We start from the raw sequence: 6,000 nt of genomic DNA on the forward strand, positions 1-6,000 counted from the left end.
TAGTATATCTTACATGCTTTTAGAGTTCAGATTACCATCTTTTCATACAATTATCTTAAACTATAGACATGCTTTTCGTAAACAGTTGATGGCTTGTACCTTGGTGAATCACTCTATAAATTCAGTTAATCAAAGTTTAAAATAATACTTTTCTTTTAAAAAAACTATGGACCTGGCTCCTAATTTGTACATGCCTGTTGTCTGAAATATATTTAATTTATTTATTTATTTGTTATTTATATATATATATATATTTATATATATATATATATATATATATACATATATATATATATATATATATATATATATATATATATATATATATATATATATATATATATATATATATATATATATATATATATATATATATTCTAAAGAAAAATACAACAAAATATATATCAATACCTGTACAAGTTTTGCACATCACATTGTATTCACCAAGTGTACTACCTTGACATTTAGTGTCAATAATGTGTACATAAAGCGCAAGATAAACATGTAAATGATGCTTGTTGACAAATTGAACAAATAATCATTTTAATTAAACTAAAATAAAAGTATTTTAGAAAAAGAAATTAAGATAATTAAAAGCTAATTAAAATGACCTAATCATTTTTTTTTAATCTTTTGTTTATTCCAAAGCATTCTAAAAAATGATAAAACATTAGAATCTATTAGAAGTAACTTTGGATAATATTGAAACATTTACTTATGTTTAATATATCAAACTACTTAATAATAATTGGATTTATTAAACATTAGATTTGATTATAAAACAGCAAAAATAATTACTTAGGTTAGAAATCAAAACCATAAATAATTACAATTGATACGTTATCATAATCAAATTTTGTGTGTAGATTCGCACTGTAATTTAATTAATATAAAACATCAATTATAATTATTCATGGCTTTTATACCATTACATTTATTAGGTATGCCAGAATTTTTTATCGTACGAGTATGGTTTGATTTTATCATAAGAGTAAAAAAATATACGTTAATATATATTTTTTATCATACGAGTATTATTTGCATTTTCATACCAGTATTGTTCCATATGTAATCACAGTGTTATAAAATGGGTTCTAACCTTAACTTTCTGACCCGAGAAAAACCTTTTGTGGAATGATAGCCCACACTATGGGGATCACTTGGATATAAGTAATAAAATCAGATTACAACGTCCTGGCAAGTTATTGATGTTTAAATTTTCTGAATTTATTGATTACACACACATTCGAAATGATAGCTTGTTTTGCATTTTTACACTAAGAAATAATTTTAAATTCAAGTAAGCAAACATACTGTAGCATAAAGAGCATTATGTTTTATGAAACCATAAAAAAAAGTTGAAAAATTAAAAGATATCAAGAAGATAAGCTTCCTTTATTACCAAACAAATATAATATTTTTTTATTCTTCTGTTTTTCAGTTTAACTTTTCATAAAAATTATTTTTAACTGTGAAAATAAGACAGTTTTTGAATTTCGGGAAAATTTCGGGAAAATAAAAATTTCGGGAAAAGGCATGATTTATTTACTTTATTCACGAGAGCAAAACTGCGCACATCTAATTTTACAAAAAAATGCCGAATACAGCAAAAAACCACCAAGACTGCAGAAAAACTGTCTGTTTTCTTTGCTTCAGTAAATGTCAGAGGGAACTGACACCTTTCCTAAAAGAAAAATGCCAAACAATACTCAATGAGAGGATCGATTTTAGTAATGACAAAGTTCCACTTGGAATTTGTGAAAAGTTTCGTTCTTGTTTTAGAAGAAAGGATTCTGGAGAACACATCAATCTCCCATCACTTTACAATTTTGAGACTATAAAAATTCGACCTCAAACTAGAGACACACAATGTGACTGTTTGATTTGTTCTGTTGGAAAACTGAGAAATAATGGTCAACAGAAAACTCAGCTTTTGCAGAGCTCAGCACAAAATACTCCATCTTCAACTGTCCAAAAACGATGCTCTGACTGTTTTTCAATTATTGGAAGAGGATTACCTCATCATTGCACAAAGGGCACTTTGCGAAATAACCTTGTTGCTGTTGCAACCAAGGATCCTGTTGCATCTGAACGAGTTGCTACTCTTGTTGTTTCAAGTAAGGATTCTTCTCCACATGGCACTGTTCGATTGAGTCAACCACAAGGTGGAAGAATGCTTCCAATAATGCCAGGTAAAAGTTTAACTTTCATGAAAAGATATTTTAGAAATTTTGAAATTAAACAATATCTGCATTTATTTTAGGTTCCTCATCAGCTAGAAAACTATTTCCTCCTAACCCATCAATTAGTATAAAAGAACTTGTTCAAGTTCAGGCAAACACAGGGCTTTCAAACAATGGCATCAAGAGACTAGCTGCTACAATTAATCAGTCAACTTCACAACATATTGTTGAGAAAAACTATGCTGTAAAATTTGATGCAGTTAGTAAGCAGCTTTCTCACCATTTCACGAGTTCATTGATTAAAGATCATGCTGGATGTGGAAGGGACTGTCATTCATTGCAAGGACTACAAAGAGCTTAAAAATGAACTCATTTCTATGAGAAGCACATCAAACAATCATATTGTGAAAGTTGGAATTGACGGTGGGGGAGGATTCGTGAAAGTAAGCCTTGGAATTATTGAATTAAATCGTGAACCTAACACTCCCCCAGCAAAACTCAATTGCACAAACAAGTTTTTCAAGGACACTGGAGTTAGGCGGCAACTTATTAGTGCTGTCTCTGAGGACGTGCAAGAAAACTACTCAAATGTGTCTCAAATTTTCGAATTGATCAATATGAGAGACCAAGATTTTGTTTTGTCCTGTGACCTAAAACTGGTAAATATAATTTGTGGTCTCCAAGCACACTCAAGTTCACACCCTTGCACCTGGTGTGAGTCAAGTGCAAAGGACCTTTTAAATCAAGGAAAATTAAGAACTTTCCAATCTCTTGATCAGAATGTCTCACTTTTCAATGCAGCAGGATCAAACATCAAAAGAGCTCGTGATTACATGAATGTTGTTCATTCTCCTGTATTTGATCTTGCTGGTGGCACATTAGTTTTAGACTTCATACCGCCAATGGAGTTGCATCTCCTTATTGGTGTTTTCAATCATCTCTTTGCTGCCCTACTAAAAGTTTTCCCTCAAGGAACTCTTTGGACTGATTCACTGCACATTAAACAACAGCCTTATCATGGAAGGCATTTTGCAGGAAATGAGTGCAGGAAGCTGCTAAAAAATATTGATCTTCTTCAATCTATTGTCGAGAAACACTCATGCTGCAATACCATTGCTGCAATACCATTAGTTGCAATACCATATGCTGCAATACCATATGTTATACCATTAGTTGCAATGTATACCATTAGTTGCATGTATGTAGTTGTATGTAGTTGTATGTATGTAGTTGTATGTATGTATGTAGTTGTATGTAGTTGTATGTATGTAGTTGCAATACCATTAGTTGCATGTATACCATTAGTTGCAATACCATATGCTGCAATACCATATGCTGCAATACCATTAGTTGATGTATTTCGAAAATTCAATGCAGTAGTGTCTGCCTGTTTTGGATGCGTTCTTGATCCAAGTTATGTACAAAAAATTGAAGCTTTCAGAGTGGCTTATGTGGCACTGCAAAATGTTTCTGTGACACCCAAGGTTCATGCTGTATTTTTTCATGTGAAAGATTTCATTGACAAACACGGCCAAGCTCTCAGACTTTACTCAGAACAAGCAACAGAGACAATGCATCACAACTTTCAAGTGCATTGGCAAAGGTACAAACGACCTAACCATCATCCTGAATACAGAAAAAAGTTGCAATGCTGCCTTTACTTAATAGTAAACATTGCTTGTGAAAAGAGCCATTTTAGAATGATTTTTTCTTGTATTAGAATAATTATTTTAAAGCATAATTTTCATTTTAGATGCACGATAAACTCTCAGAATATGTCTTTTTGTTTCCATAGTTCATATTTATTGGAATAACCTATATTTTGTACTATATTCTGTCGGTTTTTGACGGAAAACTCGAAAATTATGGTTTATGTCGGTTAAAACTGAAATTTGGCTTCTAAAAAAAAAAAAATCTTGTCAGTAAAATTTTGTTTTTTTCATTTTCACACCCCCCCCCCACATCCCCACGTCTTTGTCGTTCGGTACGGCCCTGTCAATAACTTGCCAGGACGTTGTAATTTGATTTTAATACTTATATCCAAGTGATCCCCATAGTGTGGGCTATCATTCCACAAAAGGGTTTTCTCGGGTCAGAAAGTCAAGGTTAGAACCCATTTTATAACACTGTGTAATACTCGTACGATAAAAAATTCTATTAAATGTTATAGTTTCTAATTCACAAAATAACCTCGATTACTTTCACAAAACTAGCCCGTGACATTAGGGCTCACGGAGCCCTTATGCTGCCAACAAACGGGCTCAAATTGCAGCGTAAGGGCTCAAATAGTAGCATAAGGGCGCAAAAAGCAACAACAACAAAAAAAAACTACTACTACTACTACTACTCCTACTACTACTACTCCTACTACTACTACTACTACTACTACTACTACTACTACTACTACTACTACTACTACTACTACTACTACTACTACTACTACTACTACTACTACTACTACTACTACTACTACTACTACTACTACTACTACTACTACTACTACTACTACTACTACTACTACTACTACTACTACTACTACCACTACGACTACCACTACGACTACGACTACGACTACGACTACCACTACCACTACCACTACCACTACGACTACGACTACGACAACGACTACGACTACGACTACGACTACGACTACGACTACGACTACGACTGCGACTACGACTACGACTACGACTACTACTACCACTACCACTACGACTACGACTACGACAACGACTACGACTACGACTACGACTACGACTACGACTACGACTACGACTGCGACTACGACTACGACTACGACTACTACTACTACTACTTTAACTTAAATGGAGATTTCTGGACGTACTGCGCAGATTTATGTCCGAAGTGTCATGTCTAAGTGTTAGGGTTCCCTTGGTGTGCGGTTGTGAACAATTTTGTTCTCTCGTGTTCATAATAAGATTTTGAAAACTTGACAAAACACAGACCTAGAAAAATAAGGTTTATTACTTCCTTAATCTGTGTGCTATTTAAAGTACATAATCTTACTTAAAATTGTGTAAATCAAATGGGCGTGTGTTTTATTGTTATGAAGTCTATGGTGATTCAAAATACTATTGTAATTTTAAACAAAGTCCACAATACTTTGTTAAAAATTACAATAGATGGATGTTAAAAATACATCTTTTGCATTTGCTATCAAAGGGAATTTGAGTTTAACAAGTATGCTTGTTTTTTAATATTCAAAGGTAATGAATTTTACATAATTTTAAGTTTTTTTAATTGTAATATATATATATATATATATATATATATATATATATATATATATATATATATATATATATATATATATATATATATATATATATATATATATATATATATATATATATATATATATATATATATATATATATATATATATATATATATATATATATATATATATATATATATATATATATATATATATATATATATATATATATATATATATATATATATATATATATATATATATATATATATATATATATATATATATATATATATATATATATATATATATATATATATATATATATATATATATATATATATATATATATATATATATATACAGTGAACGTTTTGGCCTTGACCTTGAACCTTTAGGCCTTTGCCTGGAACGTTTTGGCCTTGGCATTCCAACTTCTTATTAAATTTAGAACTTTTGTTTATGTTTGAATTTTAAAAATTTTAATACAGTTGACTTTTTTCTTTACTTAAAAGCTTTAGAACTTTATTTTGTGGTTTATGTCATGGTTTAAATTTCCATTTTTGACATGCCATTTTG

At 30.7% G+C, this 6,000-nt stretch overlaps 1 protein-coding gene across 4 annotated transcripts in view; it reads left to right on the forward strand.

Moving 5' to 3' along the window:
- The first annotated feature begins 5,151 nt into the window (after positions 1–5,151).
- LOC136076731 (NACHT, LRR and PYD domains-containing protein 3-like) overlaps positions 5,152–6,000 on the forward strand; it is a 72,378-nt gene continuing 71,529 nt past the window's right edge. For 2 of the 4 annotated variants that reach the window (XM_065790133.1, XM_065790134.1), the window contains exon 1: positions 5,154–5,410. The gene's annotated coding sequence lies outside the window, so the exon portion shown is untranslated. Of the gene's footprint in view, positions 5,411–6,000 lie in introns of all 4 variants that reach the window. The other 2 variants (XM_065790135.1, XM_065790132.1) reach the window with 2 other exon arrangements.

Source organism: Hydra vulgaris, chromosome 02 (genome assembly GCF_038396675.1).
Source record: "Hydra vulgaris chromosome 02, alternate assembly HydraT2T_AEP".
Taxonomy (NCBI): domain Eukaryota; kingdom Metazoa; phylum Cnidaria; class Hydrozoa; order Anthoathecata; family Hydridae; genus Hydra; species Hydra vulgaris.